Source organism: Loxodonta africana, chromosome 5, assembly GCF_030014295.1.
Source record: "Loxodonta africana isolate mLoxAfr1 chromosome 5, mLoxAfr1.hap2, whole genome shotgun sequence".
Lineage (NCBI taxonomy): Eukaryota > Metazoa > Chordata > Mammalia > Proboscidea > Elephantidae > Loxodonta > Loxodonta africana.
In genome coordinates this window covers 25,489,320-25,508,813 of record NC_087346.1, presented here as the reverse complement: position 1 = coordinate 25,508,813, position 19,494 = coordinate 25,489,320, and the positions used below count along the sequence as shown (strand labels likewise).

The window sequence follows — 19,494 nt, the reverse complement described above, 5'->3', positions numbered from 1 at the left end:
TAGTCTTTATGGTTAGGTCTTTGATCCACTTGGAGTTAGTTTTTGTGCGTGGCGTGAGGTATGGGTCCTGTTTCAATCTTTTGCAAATGGATATCCAGTTACGCCGGCACCATTTGTTAAAAAGACTATCTTTTCCCCAATTAACTGACACTAGGCCTTTGTCAAATATCAGCCGCTCATATGTAGATGGATTTATATCTGGGTTCTCAATTCTGTTCCATTGGTCTGTGTGCCTGTTGTTGTACCAGTACCAGGCTGTTTTGACTACTGTGGCTGTACAATAGGTTCTAAGATCAGGTAGAGTGAGGCCTCCCACTTTGTTCTTCTTTTTCAGTAATGCTTTACTTATCCAGGGCTTCTTTCCCTTCCATATGAAGTTGGTGATTTGTTTCTCCATCACATTAAAAAATGTCATTGGAATTTGGATCGGAAGTGCATTGTATGTATAGATGGCTTTTGGTAGAATAGACATTTTTACTATGTTAAGTCTTCCTATCCATGAGCAAGGTATGTTTTTCCACTTATGTAAGCCCTTTTTAGTTTCTTGCAGTAGTACTTTGTAGTTTTCTTTGTATAGGTCTTTTACATCTTTGGTAAGATTTATTCCTAAGTATTTTATCTTCTTGGGGGCTACTGTGAATGGTATTGATTTGGTGAGTTCCTCTTCGGTGTTCTTTTTGTTGATGTAGATGTTTATCTTGTAACCTGAAACTCTGCCGAACTCTTTTATTAGTTTCAGTAGTTTTCTGGAGGATTCCTTAGGGTTTTCTGTGTATAAGATCATGTCATCTGCAAATAGAGATAATTTTATTTCTTCCTTGCCAATACAGATGCCCTTTATTTCTTTGTCTAGCCTAATTGCTCTGGCTAGGACTTCTAGCACAATGTTGAATAAGAGCGGTGATAAAGGGCATCCTTGTCTGGTTCCAGTTCTCAAGGGAAATGCTTTTAGGCTCTCTCCATTTAGAATGATGTTGGCTGTTGTCTTTGTATAGATGCCCTTTATTATGTTGAGGAATTTTCCTTCTATTCCTATTTTGCTGAGAGTTTTTATCATGAATGGGTGTTGGACTTTGCCAAATGCCTTTTCTGCATCAATTGATAAGATCATGTGGTTTTTGTCTTTTGTTTTATTTATATGGTGGATTACATTAACAGTTTTTCTAATGTTGAACCAACCTTGCATACCTGGTATAAATCCCAGTTGGTCGTGGTGGATTATTTTTTTTGATATATTGTTGAATTCTATTGGCTAGAATTTTGTTGAGGATTTTTGCATCTATGTTCATGAGGGATATAGGACTGTAATTTTCTTTTTTTTGGTGTCTTTACCTGGTTTTGGTATCAGGGATATGCTGGCTTCATAGAATGAGTTCGGTGGTATTCCATCATTTTCTATGGTTTGAAATACCTTTAGTAGTACTGACGTTAACTTTTCTCTGCAGTGAAGCCGTCCGGGCCAGGGTTTTTTTTGGGGGGGGAGTTTTTTGATTACCTTTTCAATGTCTTTTTTTGTTACGGGTCTATTTAGTTGTTCTACTTCTGATTGAGTTAATTTAGGTAGGTAGTGTTTTTCTAGGAATTCATCCATTTCTTCTAGTTTTGCAGATTTGTTAGAGTACAATTTTTTGTAATAATCTGATATGATTCTTTTAATTTCAGTTGGGTCTGTTGTGATATGGCCCATCTCATTTCTTATTCTGGTTAGTTCTTTCCTTTCCTGTATTTCTTTAGTCAGTCTGGCCAATGGTTTATCAATTTCGTTAATTTTTTCAAAGAATCAGCTTTTGGCTTAGTTAATTCTTTCAATTGTTTTTCTGTTCTCTAATTCATTTAGTTCAGGTTTAATTTTTATTATTTGTTTTCTTCTGGTGCCTGATGGCATCTTTTGTTGCTCGCTTCCTATTTGTTCAAATTGTAGGGACAGTTCTCTGATTTTGGCTCTTTTTTATGTATGTGTGCATTTATTGATATAAATTGACCTCTGAGCACTGCTTTTGCTGTGTCCCAGAGGTTTTGATAGGAAATGTTTTCATTCTCATTGCATTCTATGAATTTCTTTATTCCCTCCTTTATGTCTTCTATAACCCAGTCTTTTTTGAGCAGGGTATTGTTCAGTTTCCAAGTATTTGATTTCTTTTCCCTGATTTTTCTCTTACTGATTTCTACTTTTATGGCCTTGTGGTCTGAGAAGATGCTTTGTAATATTTCAATGTTTTGGATTCTGCAAAGGTTTGTTTTATGACCTAATATGTGATCTATTCTAGAGAGTGTTCCATGTGCACTGGAAAAAAAAGTATACTTTGCAGCTGTTGGGTGGAGTGTTCTGTATGAGTCTATGAGGTCAAGTTGGTTGATTGTAGCAATTAGGTCTTCCATGTCTCTATTGAGCTTCTTACTGGAAGTCCTATCCTTCTCTGAAAGTGGTGTGTTGAAGTCTCCTACTATAATTGTGGAGGTGTCTATCTCACTTTTCAGTTCTGTTAGTTTGTTTTATGTATCTTGCAGCCCTGTCATTGGGTGCATAAATATTTAATATGGTTATATCTTCCTGGTCAATTGTCCCTTTGTAGTGTCCTTCTTTATCCTTTGTTGTGGATTTAACTTTAAAGTCTGTGTTGTCAGAAATTAATATTGCCACTCCTGCTCATTTTTGATTGTTTGCTTGATATATTTTTTTCCATCCTTTGAGTTTTAGTTTGTTTGTGTGTCTAAGTCTAAGCTGTGTCTCTTGTAGGCAGCATATAGACAGATCGTGTTTCTTTATCCAGCCTGAGACTCTCTGTCTCTTTATGGGTGCATTTAGTCCATTTACATTCAGCGTAATTATAGGCAAGTATAAGTTTAGTGCTGCCATTTTGATGCCTTTTTGTATGTGTTGTTGACATTTTCATTTTTCCACTTTCTTTTTTGTGCTGAGACGTTTTTCTTTGTAAATTGTGTGTTCCTCATTTTCATAGAAGTTGAATTTATGTTTGCTTAGTCGTTATGTTTTTCTTGGTTTTTATTTTGAATTATGGAATTGTTAGACCTCTTTGTGGTTACCTTAACATTTACCCCTATTTTTCTAAGTAAAAACCTAACTTGTATCATCCTATATCACCTTGTTTTCCTCTCCATATGGAAGATCTGTGCCTCCTGTATTTAGTCCCTCTTTTTGATTATTGTGATCTTTTACGTAATGACTTCAATGATTCCCTGTTTTGAGCATTTTTTTCTTTTTAAAATTAATCTTAATTTGTTTTTGTGATTTCCCTATTTGAGTTGATATCAGGATGTTCTGTTCTGTGACCTTGTGTTGTGCTGGTATCTGATATTACTGATTTTCTGACCAAACAATTTCCTTTAGTATTTCTTGTAGCTTTGGTTTGGTTTTTGCAAATTCTCTAAGCTTGTGTTTATCTGTAAATGTTTTAATTTCACCTTCATTTTTGAGAGAGAGTTTTGCTGGATATATGATCCTTAGCTGGCAGTTTTTCTCCTTCAGTGCTCTATATATGTTATCCTATTGCCTTCTTGCCTGCATGGTTTCTGCTGAGTAGTCTGGACTTATTCTTATTGATTCTCCTTTGTAGGCGACTTCTCTTTTATCCCTGGCTGCTTTTAAAATTTTCTCTTTATCTTTGGTTTTGGCATTTTTGATGATAATATGCCTTGGTGATTTTCTTTTTGGATCAATCTTATATGGGGTTCGATGAGCATCTTGGATAGATATCGTTTTGTCTTTCATGATGCCTGGGAAGTTTTCTGCCAACAGATCTTCCACTATTCTGTCTGTATTTTCTGTTATCCCTCCCTGTTCTGGAACTCCAGTAACACGCAAGTTATTCTTCTTGATACAGTCCTACTTGATTCTTAGGGTTTCTCCATTTTTATAAATTCTTTTATCTGTTTTTTCTTCAACTATATTGGTATAAATTGCCTAATCCTCCAACTCCCCCACTCTACATTCCAATTGCTCGATTCTGCTCCTCTGACTTCCTATTGAGTTGTCTAATTCTATAATTTTACTGTTAATTTTTTGGATTTCTGAATGCTGTCTCTCTGTGGATTCTTGGTGCTTAATAATTTTTCCACTATGTTCTTGAATAATCTTTTTTATTTCTTCAACTGCTTTATCAGTGTGTTCCTTATTTTTTTCTGTAGATTGCCTTATTTCATTTCTGAGGTCATCCCTTATGTCTTGAAGCATTCTATAAATTAGTTTTTTATATTCTGCATCTTGTAATTCCAGGATTGTATCTTCATTTGGGAAAGATTTTGATTCTTTAATTTGGGGAGTTGTAGAAGCAATCATGGTCTGCTTCTTTATGTGGTTTGATATTGACTGTGGTCTCCGAGCCATCTATAAGATATTGTAATGATTTATATTTGCTCACTGAGTCTATCTTGTTTTGTTTTCTTTCAATATACATAGATGGGCTACTAGATTGTGCTGTCTTGATTGTTGTAGCCTTTGAATCACTTATGTCCTATTACCAGCTGGTTTGGGCTATCACCAGATATATAAGCCTAAGAGTCCATTCACTATTCTTGAATAGAATCAGCTTACGTGTTCTGATTTTGGGTCACCAAGTGTGTGGTGTGGACTGTCACCTATTAACTTACAGGAGTAGTGGTGATAGTTGTGTGCACCAGATTCTAGTAGCAGCAGGGGGTCACACTCTGGGGGGGACAGGATGGTGACATCCTTCCCCCACGTGCCAGTGAGATAGGTGTTTCCCTATTCCGAAAGCACTTTGGTGGGTGGGCTGTGCAGCTGTACCTTAGGCACCCAGTGCATGTACCTCTAAAGATTGTTAGGTGTCAGTATCCTCAGACCCCTTTGGCAGGTGGCTAGGTGTTTTGGGTGGAGCTTTAGCCCTCAGTTCCCCGTTGTGGATCAGTGAGGGCTCTGTTTAATAGGTAGAGATAGTAGACCTGGAAAACTTGTCTTTCCTGTGATCCACTAAAACAGTTACAGTCAGATTTCTATCAGAATTGCCTTTGCATTATAATAGCCACCTTGTTGCCTGTAGGGATGAAAGCCAAAGACTGTGGATCTCATATTCTTGGCTGGAGCTGGTTCTGTATTTTTATTCCAATTTAGGGAAGTCAGGGAAGGATTTTTCATCCCTGGGTTTTTAGTAGCTGCTTCTCTCAGGCCAGGAGAATTGGTTAGGAAAAGAAAAAATAAAAAGAATAATGGCAGAGCACTTCACTCCCTGGCCCAGGAAATTCCAATGTTAATGAAGCTGTCTGGGGCAGGGAGGGGAGGGATCAGATAGATAGGAGAGAGTAGCACCCAGCAATATAGACAAAGTTACTTATCTTGCTTGGTGATGACTGTTTTATCTGAGATTCCCGAGGGGCGAGGGGCATGTAGCCTGTGTGCGCTGGCTGGGTCAAGATTGCCCCCGAGGGTCAGGCCCGTGTCCTGTGCTTGTGGTGTCTCAGAATCCATGGTCAGCTCCTCCGCTCCCAGTCCATAGCCCAGCACCACGGTTCCCCGGCTAGGATGCTGCACTGCACTCCAGGCTCCAAGACCAGTCGCTGCCTCCCCGTGACTTCTCCTCCTGTCAACCGGGTCCTTGCGCTGCCAGCATGTGCTGGCTGGGCTTCCCCCACGGTCACTTTAGAGGGCTAGGGCTGTGTCCAGTGCTTGCACCATCTCAGGAAGCCATGCTCAGCTACCCTGCACCCAGTCCAAAGCCCAGCGCCAATGTTTTCTGATTGGGACACTGGCTCCAGTCTCCGAAAACAGTCGCTGCTTCCCTGTGGTTGCTTGTTCTCTTGTTAGCCGTGTCAGTGTGCAGTCTGCTTGCCCTGGCTGAGTCTTTACCGAGGTTACCCCAGAGGACTAGGGGTTAGGGCTGTGTCCCGTGCCTGCCCCACCTCAGCAGGCTGCAATCAGCCCCGCCACTTGGCACCAGGGTACCACCAGGGCTCAAGGCTGTGGTGCTGGACGCCGGTTCCAGAGGCGGTCACTGCTTCAGGGTGCAGCTTTTTGCTCCCCTGTAACTCAGGTCAACTCTTTAGATCTGTGTTTGGTGGTAAGGGTTCGTAGTCATGTATGTGATCGATTCACTTGTTTTTCCGAGTCTTTGTTGCAAGAGGGATCCGAGGTAGCTTCTACCTAGTCAGCCATCTTGGCCCCCGCTTTGCTTTTTTGGTAGTAATTTTATGTACGTAAATGAAGCAAATATGGGCAGCTGCAGAATAAAATAAAGATCGATCAATGGTTTTTGTCCTGGTGCCCTACTATGGTACATTTCTGCCCTTTCTAACTATAAAAGAAAATATTTTCCAAGCAAAATATTGGCTTTAGCTCTGAGAATCAAAATATTGATTTCCAAAAGAAATGTTTCCTTCAATAGTAAATGTTTAGCTCAAAAATTGAAGCCAAAATACACATTTCCTTTAAGGACATTCATATAATACATCAGACATTAATCGAAATAATTTATTGTGTTTCCACACACTGCTTTTGATGATGTCTCCTTCTCTGTAAACATTTGTACAAAATGCCTCGACAAGTAACTTATTAAAAAAAAGAAACCTCTTTAAAGTCCCTTTCTTTTCAAAACTGAGTTTTGATTATTTTTACTAGGAACTGTGGATGATATGTTTTCCTTTTCTGAATGACAGAAATAGTGATGTCACTCTCTACTTGAAAGTCATATAGCTGTGCCTGAGGACCAGTGCTGATGTGGCCACCACCTGTGTGAAGGTTCCTGGGCAACAATACCTCACCCTCCCTTACTCTCACAGAACAGGTCATCTGGACTTTTCCTCATTGCAGTTTATGATTATTTATTTGCATAATCAGTTAATATTTGCCTCCCTCACTGTACTCCTGTTGTGTAGACTAAAAGTATTTTTAAGAATCACCTTTGAAGGTCTGAGTGATTCTTTCAGGTGTGGCAGGTAGACGTAGTCACCAACACTCCCTACTTCCTCTTTTTGTTCAATTTGCTCATAGTTCATTTTCTGGGTTGGCAACAGAACCCTCTGGGGTGCCGACTCAGGTGCTGCTGAAGATCTCTTTGGCTCTGGTGGACCAGATGAGACGACATAGTTTTCTTCTCTATAAAGGGCTTTCTTTCCCATGCCATGGCCGTGTGGGGCTCACCTAATAAGAGAGCCGACCACATACCTGAGGGTTCCGGAGCAGGGGCCATAGTATATACCTCAGGGGCAGACAAGGCCCAGCTTGTGGCCACATCTTTAGGCCCTGCCACATGCCTGCATTTGGATTTTAAAGTGCAGGCCTAAGGACTTGACTCAGAAATGCAATAAAAGCTGCAACAGTGCCTAAAAACTCTGAGCCATCCGTGTAAGGTAAGTCAAATGAGCCAAAAGGGTCTTTGTCCCTCCCACCTGGATTGGAAAATCTACATAACCAACACACTGAAGTTCCCAGCCCTGGGTTAGAAAATTTTGATTCCCCATGCTGTTTTTGCTCCCCCCACCCTTAAATACTTCTCAAGATTCCCTGCTTATTTAGCATGATGTTGGGGTTTTGAGGGATCAATAAGTAATATCCTGTTTCCCCATCCTAACTCTGGAATCAACCCAGAGACAGATGTAAGATATCAATAGAAGAAAATTGCTGTAGTTGTTGTTAGGTGCCCTTGCGTCGGCCATAGCGACCCTAGGTACAACAGAACGAAACACTGCCTTGTCCTGCACCATCCTCACAATCGTTGTTATGCTTGAGCCCATTGTTGCAGCCACTGTGTCAGTCCAGCTTGTTGATGGCCTTCCTCTTTTTTGTTGACCCTGTACTTTACTAAGCATGATGAAAATTATCATTTAATGTATCACTGTGTTAAAAAGAAAGCTAATTTCTGGAATTAGAATGTTCCAGACATAAGCCTTTTTAATTGACTTATTAGCCTCTGAATTCCGTATGTTCATTGAGTGGTATTTCTGCTTTAACTCAAAAGCAACTTATTCTTTGTGTAGTAAGAACCTCCACTAATTGTTATTTGTTCACTAATAAATATACTACTTTTACCTAGGTGAAATCACAATTTGGATTTCTTAAGATTGATGGCAAAGTAGATGGACGCCCCCAAATTAGACAGGGTTACCCATTTTGCCACTGGAACTGGACAAGCAGATTTCTTTCTCCATCACAGAGCGATGACCGCAATTCATGCCTTCAAGCCTCAAGGTGTCACTGACAGAGGAATGGCTTATGTTGAACTTGCCAAGTTAATTATCCCAAACTTTCAACAAGGTGAGTCATTCCCCATCTATACGGACAGACGTCAGAAAGGTTACTCCAGAGGATATACCTTCACAAGGAAACCTGAACCCAGGTAAATGGAGCTCCTCTCCCAATAACTACATTCTTAGTGTAACTATAAATAAGTGAAAGATACTTCGAGCCCCCAAAAGTCTCAAGTCTGAGGTAGTTGGCATAGAAGCAGCTAACCGAAGATTGAGCATTCCTCAGAGTAAAGTAACACGATCACATCTAGTCTCAGTCCTGAACAAAAAATCATAATTGATACTGTTATACAGATAATCTATTAGTTAGTGAAAAGTTTCCAATTTAGATAACAGAAGGTTTGGTTAGAAAGGTCAAATCAAATTTCCTGTCCATTTGACTTTCGTGTTCTTTTTCTCTAGTTTGAATTACAAAAAAGGAAACTGGAACAACCAGTTGTTAGCATTCCTAGTAGTACTAAAGACTGTTCCTGCTGGATTGTCTGGATGCTAGATATTTTATTTTATTACTTGTTGCCATATGTCTTGTATTTTTTTATGTTCTATAAAGAACAATTTGAGAATTAAGTCATACAACAAAAGGAAAAGGATCTCTAATTAGATTTGCAATCAAATATATTTTAAAATATAATTTAGTACATAAGAAAGTGTATTGATTTATATTTCTTAATAACTGAATGTGACTTCTGAATTCATTATATCAAGTGAGAGAAAAAATTATATTATTGTAAATATAAGTCACTGCACTAAGAAGAAGAAATACTGTGAAATTCCAAAATTAATTTTGGTTATATCAGATATATGCATTTTTCCTTACTGGACAGAATGGATAATATATGAATATATCATTGTATTTCTAGAGTGGATTTCAGAGAGATCAGAAAAATCAGTTTTGTAGATGGCTGGTATAGACAGGTCTTTGGAGGAGTTCTTCAAAATGTAATAAAGAAATGTCATCTTATCTGGAGAGAAGTGGGCTCCTGAGAAGGCTTTTTTTTTTTTTTTTTAAATATAAGGGGAATAACAGAATGTTTGTATGGTGATGAGAATAACCCGGTAGAGAATTTTGCTGGGCCCCTGCTTAATTCATAGGGTCAATGTGTAATCAAATAAGAAAAAAGGAATATAAGCTGGTTTTAAGTCACAGAATGCATGCAAAGAAGACTTATGAATTTAGTGCACATTCTTCTTGATCATTCATCCTTGACTAAAGCTGTACTAAAAGATTTCTGAGTGGTGTTCAGTCAAAAACGGCTTCACTCTTCGCTGGCAAGGTAAAAAAAAAGCTGTCAGGTAACCATTGGTCTTCAGGTTTCTTTCAAACTGAGGGTTATTATAGTTGAGGGTGAAGATGTTTTTACGTACATCATTTCTGTCTCTTCTTTCCCCACTCACTCTCCCACCACTGGATATTTTGTTTCTAGAGCGGGAAATAAAAAATTATGCTGATAATGTTACTACATTGTGAAAATAGTCACTGAATTGAGCCATCATGAAACTCTAGCAGCCTTAGAGGAAAAGGGAGAGCCTCAGCAGGAGGTATGCCAACAGTCATTTGGGGGGGGGATGGAATATGAGATGAGCCCTGCAGGCTGAGAACAACAGATTAACTTGGGTTTGGAGCCAGCCATGTGCAATGATCTGGCAGAAGAGGGATCCAGGTTCAAAGCCTGGATAAGGGCAAAACCTAGGTTAGTGTTATTCAGTGTACATTGTGACAGAATACAGTGATGGGGGGGTGTTGTCTTAGTTGTCTAGGGCTGCCATAACAGAACTACCACAAGTGGATGGCTTTAGCAAACAGAAAATTATTTTTTCACATTTTAGGAGGCTATAAATCTGAATTCAAGGTGCCGACTCTGGGGAAGGCTTCCTCTCTCTGCCTGCTCAGGAGGAAGGTCTTTGTCTCTTCTGAGCCTCTGCTCCTGGGAAATCCTCATGTGGCTTGGCATCTCTCTTTCCCACCTCTGCTTCTTAGCTGCCTTGTTTAAACTCTTTTGTATCTTAAAAGAGATTGACTAAAGATACATCCTACGCTAATTCTGCCGTATTAGCATAACAAAGACAGTCCATTCCCAAATAGGGTTATAACCATAGGTACAGAGTTTAGGCATTACAGCACATGTTTTGGGGGGGACACAATTCAATCCATAACAGGTATGTTACGAGATGAGATTTCAGACGTATGCAGAGGCCAAATTATTAGGGATTTATATCTGTCTACCACCAGCCTGTCAGTTTGTCACACCGTGGTGGTTTGCACATTGTTGTGATGCTAGAAGTTACGCCACCAGTATTTCAAATACCAGCAAGGTCATCCAAGGTCACTCAAGTACAATTTTAGCAGAACAGCCAGACTAAGATAGACTAGTGATCTACTTCCAAAAATTAGCCAACAAAATCTTATCATTGGGATAAGAGCATATCACCAAGAGGGTTCAATTGTTGGAGGCAGACATCATATACGGTGAAGCAGAGGGCCAGTGAAGGCAAGGGAGACCCGAGGTAGGATGGGTTGGCGCAATAGCTGCAGTAATGGACTCAAGCATGCCAGTGATCACGAGGATGACACAGGACAGGGCAGCGTTTCATTTTATTGTTTTTAAGGAGTCAACCTGATGGCAGCTGTCTGTATATCATCTATCTATCTATCTATCTATCTATCTATCTATCTATCTATCTATCTATCTATCTATCTATCTATCTATCTATCTATCTATCTATCTATCTATCTATCTATCTATCTATCTATCATCTGTCTATCTCTGAGGGCTATGGTTAAAAATACTAGATTTTATTCTATGTTTGATGCTGAATAGTTAGGGGGCATATGTTTTTAAAAGATCATTTGGGTTGCTGTGTGAAAATGGATTGTAGCAAGCAAGAGTGGAAGCTGATAGGAGGCTGTTGAGGTAGTTTAGGAAATGGTGGTTTCATGGACTTGGGAGGAAATAAAACAGATGGATTTGTGTTGTATTTTGGAGGTAAAGTTCCAGGTATGAAATTATAGTTGGTTTAGCAGTTTTCTGCAGCTTGCATATCATCTGACTTTGGATGAATTTTTTAACCTTTCCTACCTTTCTTCTCATCTGCAAAACGGGAATTATGGGAAGATTTAAAATAACACCTCTAAAAATAAGATTTATACCACAATGTCTGGCATGTAGTAGGCACTCAATAAATACCAGTACCAGTTGCCATTGAATTGATTCCTACTCATAGTGACCCCATGTGTGTCAGAATAGAACTGTGCTCCATAGGGTTTTCAGTTGCTGATTTCTCAGAAATAGATTACCAGGCCTTTCTTCTAAGGTGCCACTGGATGGACTCGAACCTCCAACCTTTCAATTAGTAGCTGAGCTTGTTAACTGTTTGCACCACCCAGGGTCTCCACTCAATGAAGAATACCTGCCATTCTTATCATGTTATTATAGTTTCATAATTGACCTTGCTATGTCCAGTTCTCTCCCCACATCAAACATATCTGTCTACCACCACTAGAGCTATCTTTATAAGGCACAGATCATATCATTCCTTTGATTAATAAAACCCTTAATTCCCTCTGATCAGTCTCACTTCATGGAACATGTCAGGGACTTCCATCTATCTTTGCATCCTCATCTCTTACATCAGTCTTCCTTCATACACTATAGGTTCTGGACTAATTCTACTCAAACTTTAATGTGCCGCTGGCTCTGGTTCAGTCGGTGTGGGAGAGGCCTGGGATCCCACAGCATCACTAGAGGAGTGCAGGGGGTGTGGATCACACAAGGTGACACTGTCAGAGTGTGTGATGCCAAAAATGACTGCCTATAAAATTTTTGTGCAGTGTTTCAACTGAAATTTATTTTTTATAAAAATATTCCTGCAGTTATAACAGGAAATTTTTTTTTTTTTGTAAGCCCAGTTTACGTGTATCAACATATCTACAAGGCTAAAGCTCTATGCTAATTTACTTTTTGAACCTTCTAATGCACTCTGGTGAGGTAGTACTGAAGAGCTCGGCTATAACCAAAAGGTTGGGGTTTTGAATCCTACAGCCGCTCCTTGGAAATCCTGCGGGGCAGTTCTGCTCTGTCCTGTAGGATCACTATGATTTTGAACCAACTCAAAGGCAAGGGGTTTGGTTTTCTGGAAGGCACTCTGGTCAGAGCTGTCATTATCACCCAATTACAATGACGCTTCAAATCACGTGGTTTCATCTGCAGGCACTGTAAACTCTCTATTGTTTTCTTTGCTGCCACTGCTTTTACAGTCATTGATTTTGTCAAGTTTTCTGAAGTTTTAGCCACAATATTGTGGTAATTAGCATGGGGGAGTGACACCATGAGTTACCACACTGGGTGACACCAACCCTAGTGGTACCACGGCAGAGGTTGCTGTTTCTGTCTGCTGGTCTTTAGACCACACCTTAGAAGCATTACACTAGCTCCTTAAAGTCCCTGCTAGGTTCTCTAATGTGCCTGTAACTGTGGCTCTTCTCATCAGTCTGATCTCACTGTCTACATTGTCCTTTCCTCATTTTTTTGCTCATTGTCAACGTCTGTTAGCTCAAATGTCACTTTGTCTATGAAACTTTCCTCAAACATGGTTTTTACTTCCTAGCCTTGCTTCCCAAATATTTACCTTCTTTCTTCTCCACAGCATTTTGTGAACAGCTTTTATTGTGGCACGTATCAATTTGCACTACAGCTGGTCTTTAGATTGTTCATCTTCCTTGTTGGACAGTACTCCTTGAGGGCAAGCATTGTGTCTTATTACTCTTTGTTTCTTCAGTGATTTCCACAGCTTCTGCCAAATAGGACACCAAGTAGATCCTCAATAAGTAGTTCTTGAATAAATGAAGCTGTGATGTGTACTTCTGAAAAGGAGTGGATCACTCTGTAAAGCAAATATTACTTCAAGTAAATAAAGTTTTTTTTTTTTTTCTTTTTAGCTTTAACCATCAATTTTTGCATTTCTTTGTACAAGGCACTCTTATTATTTTTTTTCCATGGTACTAGCTGGTCACCTAAAGCAATTATGCAGTTATACATCCATTCACAAGTCAATTTATTGAGCTTATTGATTCCTAACATAGCAATATTTCTCCAGATTGAAAAGCCTCAGACTTTCTCTTAGCTAATGCCATGCTAAAATTTATAAAGATTATATACTCTGTGAATAATGGTTTCTTTCAATCATGCTACCAGAGGTTAAAAAAAAAAAAACAGAGGTTAACATGATTAAAAAGTTTTGCCTGAAGCAGGCAAGGAAGGAGAAAAAGAATGAGAATATAGCTGCCTTTTTAAAATATTTAAGTAATAAGAATATGTATGTTGCTTAACTTGTGTTTTAATATCTATACCAAATTAAAATTTAAAAAAACCTTATTTTAAGCCTTTATTAAATCATATTTGTCTAATGGAGAAATTTAAGAATCTCATTGCATGTGAAGTTTCTTCGCAATGCTCACGTCCTGCTACTTCCTTTTCTCAGGGATCATTTAGCTTTTATGAAATTGTCTAAATGGGAGAAATCAGATTATTTTTTCCTGGATTTCAGTCAGGAAACTCTCTTTGAAGTCAATTAGAACGCCTTACTTACGTTTTAACGTAAATCAAGAGGCTGTTCTAAAATGGCCTTAGCTAGGGATGCATATGACTCTCGGTGGGCTGGACCGCTCCATTCTCAGCGCTGATAAATTGTGGTTATCCTTGTGCGCAACTCTTGGTGTTGCTGATTCCAGTTAAGTAGACTTTCCAATTTTAATTTACATAGCATTAACACTTTCCCCTGAGAAGTGACAGTTTTATGGAGACATTTCCTTGTCTGTTCCCATGCAATTAAAAAAAAAAAAAAACCACAGGGCTTTCATTTGCACTTCTAAAAGTGATGGGCTGTGTTTTTGTGCCATTTTCATTTGCACTGTTCCTGATCTTGCCATCACTAATTAAAAAGGGAACTTAGGGTAACATAAAAACAATGCTCTTTGGCTAGAGAAGTTTATTTATTTATTTAGTCTGATTTTAAAGGAGTGAGGACTACAAGGCCTCTTGGACAAAAGATAATATGCTGTGTATGGTTGGCTAGCAAGAGGCCTCATAACCTATTATTGTATTTTTATCTAAATAACACACACCTTCTGCATTTGTGGAAACCCTGGTGGCGTAGTGGTTAATTGCTACAGCTGCTAACCAAGAGGTTGGCAGTTCAAATCCGCCAGGTGCTCCTTGGAAACTCTATGGGGCAGTTCTACTCTGTCCTACAGGGTCGCTATGAGTCGGAATTGATGGCGGTGGGTTTTGGTTTTTTTGGTTGTCTGCATTTGTTTGTCAGCCATGTCCCCCACCCTCACCCCCCCGCCCCCATAGAGGCACCTCACAAACAGCCCAATATCAATCTTCTTCTACATGATACTGTTGAAAAAAAAAAATTAACATAGCGTGCTTACAAAAATATCTCATGGGGGCGGGGTCATGGGTGGCAAACAAATACAGAAGGTGCACATTCTTTGTGTAAAAATATGGTATGTTTGACAGTTCCTTCCTTTGTGCAATTTTCTTCTAGTTTAGCTTCTCTATCTACCACTATTTCTCTCTGTCCTGCTAGTTCAGCACAGTGAGGACACCCTTAAAGCCATCGCTTTGGAGGAAGGGGGCATTTTAATTAGCTATAGAATAGGAACATGATTTTAGTATATATTTTAGGAATATGATTTAGTATATATTTTAGTATATGAGTCGGAATCGACTTGACAGCAGTGGGTTTGGTTTTTTTTTTGTTTATATGGAGTGGAAATAGTTTGTTACGTCTAGTTGAGAAAGAATTGTGAGCAGAAGTTCAGCTATAGTGAGAATGTCAGGAATATTCTGAGGGCAGTGCAGTAGCCATCCTTGTTCGAGAGTAACAGACCATTGAAAAAGGAAACTTAAGACTAGCTTGTTGAGAAGCTTAAATTTGGAGCAAGTTGTTTCAGCTTTATTCTGTACATATTGGTAAGTCATTGAAAGAGCTCTTTGGAAGACAGGTGTCCATTCCATGTTAAATTTGGTACAGTTATATGCAACAAGTGAAGAAAGGAAGAAAGATGCAATAGATGACATAGAATCTTGGCAGACTGACCTATATGTATAAATTGGCCCATGGCTAGCTCAGGATGTAAATGAACAATCAGAGTAACAAGTTTCAATTTTTTTTTTTTTTTTCTGCTGGGGAATAGCAATAAAGAATATTAAATATCTATTTTGGAAGTAAGGGAGGCACAATGCATGTGACAGTATCTTCTTCTGAAATTGTCCCCACATTACCAAAGGGGGACAAGTTTGGGGTTCAGTAAACAGGTGAAGAAAAAGAGGTTATCAGGATTGAAGCAAGGGCTAGGCTGTCCCAGTTACTTGATGAGGTTCAGGACAGGATCCCAGAACTAAAATTTTGGTATTAGGTAATGTGGGATAGGGTGAATGTTAGAGCTGGGGTTTTAGGCAATGTGGCCTGGCAGAAATAAAGTCAGAAACTCAGTCTGATGAGTTAGGTCAACAGGACATGGCTACACGATCTTCTTCCAGGTTTATTCCTAGTTCACTGGATCCTGGGCTTGGTTGGTGTCAGACTTTAGGCTCGAGGTACTCTAGCTATCAGTGTAGATCATAAGATTTGGAGAGGCCAGTGTGCCAGTGGCATTGAGATTGCAAGCTGCTGTGGGGCTAAGCCTGCAGTAGTGGATTGATTCAGCTTTGGGACAGAAGCAGAGAAGAAGAACCAGGGCATAGCGGAACTTTCAAATAACGATTGCCCCCCTCTTACGAATTCTTTAGTGGTCTTTATGATGACGTTCAAATGTAGTAGGCTGCTATTTAAGTCCCTACACAATATTAACCAAATGACTCTGTACTGTATTATCTCTTATGACTGACTCCATGGACCTTCTATTGCAAGCAAGTTGAATTACACATGATCCTCACATACCTCATGGTTTACAGTTTTTCCTTCTTACAATTCTTCTTCCTGGAACACCTTTTCTTACTACTTTTTACCTCTCAAAATTCTGTAAGATTTGGGACAACCACTCACATCTTTTTTGTTTATTTCATCATGAAGTAACCTCTTTCCCATTATCAGACTTATACCAAAAAAACCCAAAAAACAAAAAACCCAAACTTGTTGCTATCCAGTCAATTCTGACTCACAGCGACCCTATAGGACAGAGTAGAACTGCCCCATAGGGTTTCCAGTGAGTGGCTGGTGAATTCGAACTCCTGATCTTTTGGTTAGCAGCTGAGCTCTTAACCGCTACACCACCAGAGCTCCATCAGACTTATGCTTATCCATAAAACATTTCGTAGTCCTACCATCCTAAGATAATTCTTCTTGGTTCACATTTATTCAATAAGATCTTTATTGAGAGCCTGTTATATGCCAGGCATATTGTTAGGTGCTAGGGAAGACTCCATCCTTTGTAGCAAGCTCCAGTCTCTAAATTTCCAAAACGTGTCACTGGAACACAGCAATTCTAAATGTTGATGTACCCAATAACAGAACATCCAGATACATGAAGCAAAAACTGACAGGATTTTAAGGAGAAATAGATAAATCCATAATTATAATTGGAGATTTCAACTGCCTGCTCTCAATGTTAATAAAATAAGAAAACAGAAAATTAGGAAGGTCATAGAAGATTTGAACAACACATTCAATCAACTTGGCCTAATTAATATTTGTAGAATAGAGCTAACAACACTAGTGTACATATTCTTCTTTATTGTACAAAGAATATTTATCAAGATGGATCATATGTTGAGCCGTAAAACAAGTCTTGGTAAAATAAAAAGATTCAAATCACATGAACTTTATTCTCCGATCACAAATGAATTGAATTAGGTTTCAGTAACAGAAGGATACCTGTTTAAGGAGTTGTGCATGGGTGCCAAGTTGACTAGAAGTGGACTGTGGTGGTGAGTTCTAATGTGTCAACCTGGCTATGCTATGGTGCCCAGTTGTTTGATCAAACACTAGTCTAGTTGTCACTATGAAGGTATTTACATATGATTAGCATTTAAATCAGTTGACCTTAATTAAACCAGTTCACCCTTTAAAATGTGGGTGGGCCACATTTAATCAGTTGAAGGCTTTAAGAGCAAAAACTGAGGATTCTCCAGAAAGAAGGATTCTGCCTCCAGACTGTAACATAGACATCCTGTTGGAGCTTCCAGCCTGCTGTCCCACCCACTGATTTCAGACACAAGATTGTCAGATTTTCCAACTTGTTGCCTGACCTACGGATTTGGACTTGCCAACACCCACAATTATATGAGCCAATTTCTTAAAATAAATCTCTCTTTCTCTCTCTGTAAGATATATATATATATATATGTATATATATAAAACTTCCTGATTTTGTTTCTTGAGAAGCCTGACTAATATACCAGCGCAATAACAGGAGAAAAAGAAATAAAGAACTGTCTTTATTCACAGATGGCAAGCTTGTCTCTTTAGAAAATCCCATGGAATCTACAAAAAAACTGCTAAAACTAATAGATGAGTTTTGCAAGGTTGAAGGATACAAAATCAATATACAAGAAAAGTTATATGCTAACAATGAACAATTGGAAATTGAAATAAAAAATACCATTTGTAATAGAATTTAAAAAATAAAGAAATAAAGAATAAACTTGACAAAAGATGTGTAAGACCTGAACACTGAAAACTACAAAATACTTTTGAGATAAATAATAATAAAATAAAAAATCTAAAGAAAATGAACCTTCACAGAGCAGAAGACTCAATATTGTTAATATTGTACTTCTCCCCAAATTTAACACAATCCCAATCAAGATAACAACTAGAATTTTTTGTAAAAGTTCACCAGTGGTTCTAAAATTTATATGGAAATGGAAAGATCTTACAATAGTTAAAATAACTTTGAAAAAGAAGAAAAAGACCTAACTGTCTGATTTCAGTGCTTATTACATAGCTGTGTTAATCAAGGCAGTGAGGCATTGTTCTAAAGACAGACAAATAGATCAGTGGAGCATACTAGATACCTAGACGTAGACTCATATGTATGTTCTAGCTTATTTTTTAGAAAGTGCCAAGTCAATTCAATAGGAAAAGAGAATAATTATTTCAACAAATGATGCTGAAACAATAAATGCCTATATGCAAAAAGTGAACTTCAATGCTTAAAAAAATGAAAAAACTAACTCAAAATGGATGATAGACTTGATTGTTCAATCTAAAACTATAACACTTCTTGAGGAAAACATAAGAGAAAATCTTTGTGACCTTGTGTTTGGAAAAGATTTCTCAAATATGACACAAAAAGCAAAAACTATAAAAGAAAAATTCAAAAAATTAAATTTCATCAAAATTAAAATTTTGCTTTTAAAAGGAAGTTGCTAAGAAAACAAAGGGTAGCCACAAATTAGAGGAAAGCATTTGTCAAATATATACCTGATGAAGGAGATGTATCTTGAATACATAAAGAATTCTTAAGATTCAATAAGAGGACAACTCCATTTAATAAAAATTGACGAATATTTCAACAAACACTTCATCAAAGAAGATTATACGGCTAGAAAGTAAGCACATGCAAAGATACTCAACATTGTTAGTCATTAGGGAAACTGAAAATCAAAACCATAATGAGATCCCACAACATACCCTCTAGAGGAGCTAGAATTAAAAGGAATAACAATGCTGAGGGTTGGCAAGGATGTGGAACAATTGTAACTCTCATACACTGCTAGTGGGAATGTAAAATGGTGTAATGACTTTGGAAAACAGTTTGTCATCTCTAAAAAAGTTAAACCTGCCATCTATCCCAGTCATTCCATGGCTACGTATATACACAGGAGAAATGAAAGCGTATGTTCACCCATAGACTTACACATGAATGTTCATAACAACTTTGCTTATAATAGCCCCAAACTAGAAACAACCCAAACGTCCATCAACAGATGAACGGATAAACAAGTTGTAGCGTAACCATTCAATGGAACACTACTCAACAATAAAAAGGAACGGTGATACACACAGGAATAAATTTCAAGATAATTTTGCTGAGTGAAAAAATACAGCCAAAAAGTACATTCTATATTATTTCATTCCTGTAAATTTCTAGAAGTTGCCAACTGGCCTATTGTGACAGAAAGCCGTTGCCTGGATCAGTGTTGGGGGAGAGTCTGTGTGGAGGGCTGGGAGAAAGGGATTACCTAGGAGCGGAGGAAACTTGTAGGGCTGATGAGTACTATCATCAGCTTGATTATGATGATGGTTTCATGTGTGCATTCAAATGTA

At 38.4% G+C, this 19,494-nt stretch overlaps 1 long non-coding RNA gene across 1 annotated transcript in view; it reads left to right on the top strand.

Annotated features, from left to right (window-relative positions):
- Window positions 1-7,423: 7,423 nt before the first annotated feature.
- The window catches only part of LOC111750796 (uncharacterized), a 33,266-nt gene continuing 21,195 nt past the window's right edge, over window positions 7,424-19,494 (top strand). The window contains exon 1 of the long non-coding RNA XR_002785852.2: window positions 7,424-8,224. This is a non-coding gene — a long non-coding RNA (uncharacterized LOC111750796). The remainder of the gene's footprint in view (window positions 8,225-19,494) is intronic.